This window comes from Chlorocebus sabaeus, chromosome 7, assembly GCF_047675955.1.
Source record: "Chlorocebus sabaeus isolate Y175 chromosome 7, mChlSab1.0.hap1, whole genome shotgun sequence".
Taxonomy (NCBI): Eukaryota; Metazoa; Chordata; class Mammalia; order Primates; family Cercopithecidae; genus Chlorocebus; species Chlorocebus sabaeus.
Genome location: NC_132910.1, coordinates 79,798,853 through 79,802,557, shown reverse-complemented (window position 1 = coordinate 79,802,557; position 3,705 = coordinate 79,798,853).

Genomic DNA, 3,705 nt, shown 5'->3' with positions numbered 1-3,705 from the left:
CAGACAGGGTCATCGTCTCAGCGACCTAAACCACTGCCTAACTGGCTTTCCTGCCTCCAGACTTATCTTCCTCCAATTCATTTCCTACTCAGTAGTCAGTGTGATCTTTTTAGAGTAAAAACCATGTCATTTGGTCAGAATCATAAATGATCATGCTATTCCTATTTAAAGCCTTTAATTCCTTTTTTTTTTCTTTTGACTCTTAAGGATAGGAAGTCCAAACCAGCAACACAGACTATACAGAACTGATTTTCTGATTCCTACTCACTTTCGCTAGCCTTCCTTCCAAACTCTCCTCCAGTCCCATGCCTTTTTACTTTTCTTCATGGAATCCCTTGAGAAATTTTGAAAATGCTTATCCCTACCTAAGCTTGGGTAGTTCTTCCCTATTTACAATGTTTCTTTGGGCTCATTCAAGTTTCAACAAAAAACCTTATCCTACCTCCCTAACCCCCACCCTTCTCTGTGCTTCCATCACACTCAGCACTATATCTGTATTGTCGCTTCTCTCACTGTTTTGTAAATTTTTTGTATCCCTCATTAGACTATCTGTGATTCAAAGATTTTGTCAATTGTGCCCTCCAGTTGTGTACCTAGTATTGGTCCTAACAGTTGGTAGGTGCTTAATAAATGTTTTGAATGAGATGAATGATCATTATATCCGTGTAATTAGTCTCTAAAACACTGTTTTAAAAACAGATTGTAACTTTCATTCTTGTTTTCTTATGCTAAAAGTAATAAATATTATTATTATTATTTTGAGACAATCTTGCTCTGTTGCCCAGGCTGGAGTACAGTGGCACTATCTTGGCTCACTGCAACCTTCCCCTCCCGGGTTCAAGCAATTCTCATTCCTCAGCCTCCCAAGTAGCTGGGATTATATGCATGCACCACCATGCCCAGCTAATTTTTGTATTTTTAGTAGAGACAGGCTTTCTCCACGTTGCCCAGGCTGGTCTCAAACTCCTGGTCTCAAGCGATCCACCTGCCTTGGCCTTCCAAAGTGCTGGGATTACAGGCATGAACCACCACGCCCGGCCAAATATTATGTTTTAAAGAAGCCATAGTTAAAATGAAAATCACCAAAAATCTTTTACTCACAGACTAACACCACTCAAATTTTGTTGTATATTTTTCCTGGTTTTTGTATGTTTGTGTAAGTGTATCTATATGTACCTAAGTTTTTTAAAACAAATGTGATTATACTGTAATTCTATTTTGTGATAATTTAATTTATCCATAGGGTTGGGCTTTGAGATTATTTCTACATTTTTTGCTAGTATAAAGAGTGCTTTAGGTGGGGCACGGTGGCTCAAGCCTATAATCCCAGCACTTTGCGGGGCGGAGATGGGAGGATCATGAGGTCAGGAGATGGAGACCATCCTGGCTAACACGGTGAAACCCCGTCTCTACTAAAAATACAAAATAAATTAGCTGGGGTGGTGGCGGGCGCCTGTAGTTCCAGCTACTCCGGAGGCTGAGGCAGGAGAATGGGGTAAACCCGGGAGGCGGAGCTTGCATGGAGAAGAGATCGCGACAGAGCGAGACTCCGTCTCAAAAAAAAAAAAAAAAAAAAAAAAAAAAAAAAAAAGGCAGGGCACGGTGGCTCAAACCTGTAATCCCAGCACTTTGGGAGGCCAAGACGGGCGGATCATGAGGTCATGAGATCGAGGCCATCCTGGCTAACACGGTGAAACCCCGTCTCTACTAAAAATACAAAATAAATTAGCTGGGGTGGTGGTGGGCGCCTGTAGTCCCAGCTACTCGGGAGGCTGAGGCAGGAGAATGGCATAAACCCGGGAGGCGGAGCTTGCAATGAGCTGAGATCCGGCCACTGCACTCCAGCCTGGGCAACAGAGCGAGACTCCGTCTCAAAAAAAAAAAAAAAAAAAAAAAAAGGAGTGCTTTAGTGAATATCCTTATTGAAGAGAGCAAAATCACCTGGTGGCCATTGAACAGGCCCGGGGGACAAAAAACTCCTTACCTGAGGAATTTAGAAGGGAGCAAAGACCACCTGGTGACTATCAAACAGGCCATCCAGGGGCAAAACTCCTTCTCTGGGGAAAATTAGAAGTAATTCGACTTCCCTATTATCTAAAGCAGGCATCTGGTTTCAGATTCTTTCCTTAAAAAAATTTATAAGTAACTAGAATTTCTATACATCTCCAGAATGCCATGCCGAAACTCGTTGTGCAAGCCTTGCTGACATTAAGGCACCAAAATGTCTACAAATGGAATCATCTATCATGACCTACATGGCTAATGTGGTCCAAATAACCTATAATGCTCCTAAGGAAAAATCCACCACTGCACTCAGTCCTCTTCCTGAGGTGCCCAGCTGCACTCTTCTGCAGCATTTTCTTTCTAATAAACTTTCCTTTTTCAAACCTATACTGTTGTCGGTACATTCTTTTTATCAACCTGGTAGTCCGCGACTTTCCAATGTCGGGGCTCTGACACCTTACCCAGCACCTTTAGCTACAGAATTGTATTGATGGTATAATATTCCATCTATAAATGGAATTTACCTTGATTCCTGATTTTTTTTTTTTTTCTTTTGGAGACAGAGCCTTGCTCTGTCGCCCAGGCTAGAGAGCAATGGTGTGATCTCAGCTCACCGCAATCTCCACCTTTCGGGTTCGAGCGTTCCTCCTGCCTCAGCCTCCCAAGTAGCTGGGACCACAGGCATGCGCAACCACATCTGGCTAATTTTTGTATTTTTACAAAAATACAAATAGAGACGGGGTTTCACCTTGTTGGTCATGCTGGTTTCAAACTCCTAACCTCAGGTGATCCGCCCACCTTGGCCTCCCAAATACTGAGATTACAGGCGTGAGCCACTGTGCTGGACCCCTGATTCCTGATTTTTAAAATTAGTATGCATTTGCATTTTCCTAAATTTTTATTTATTTATTAGTTTGAGATAATAATAATATTTTTTGAGAAAATAATAATAAAAATATTATTATTATTATTTTTCTCGCTCTGTTGCCCAGGCTGGAGTGCAGTGGCACAATCTCGGCTCACTGCAAGCTCCGCCTCTTGGGTTCATGCCATTCTCCTGCCTCAGCCTCCCGAGTAGCTGGGACTACAGGTGCCCACCACCACACCCAGCTAATTTTTTTTTGTATTTTTAGTAGAGACGGGGTTTCACCATGTTGGCCAGGATGGTCTCAACTTCCTGACCTCGTGATCTGACCGCCTCAGCCTCCCAAAGTGCTGGGATTACAGGCATGAGCCACTGCACCTGGCCTCATTTTTCTAAATTTTTACTTTTACAAATAGTGCTGTAGGAAAAATTCATATATATACATTTTTTTTTCTTTTCTTTTTCTTTTTTTTTTTTCTTTTTTTTTGAGATGGAGCTTTGCTCTGTCACCCAGGCTGGAGCGTTGTGGTGTGATCTTGGCTCACTGCAACCTCCGCCTCACGGGTTCAAGCCATTTTTCTGCCTCAGCCTCCTGAATAGCCAGAATTACAGGCACGGGCCACCACATCCGGCTAATTTTTTCTGTATTTTTAGTAGAGACAGGTTTTCACCATGTTGGTCAGGCTGGTCTCGAACTACTGACCTCAGGTGATCCGCCTGCCTCGGCCTCCCAAAGTGCTGGGATTACAGGCATGAGCTACCGCACCCAGCCATGTATACATTTTTTTATTCAAGTATCTGACTATTCTTTTTTTTTTCTTTTTTTTTTTTTTTGA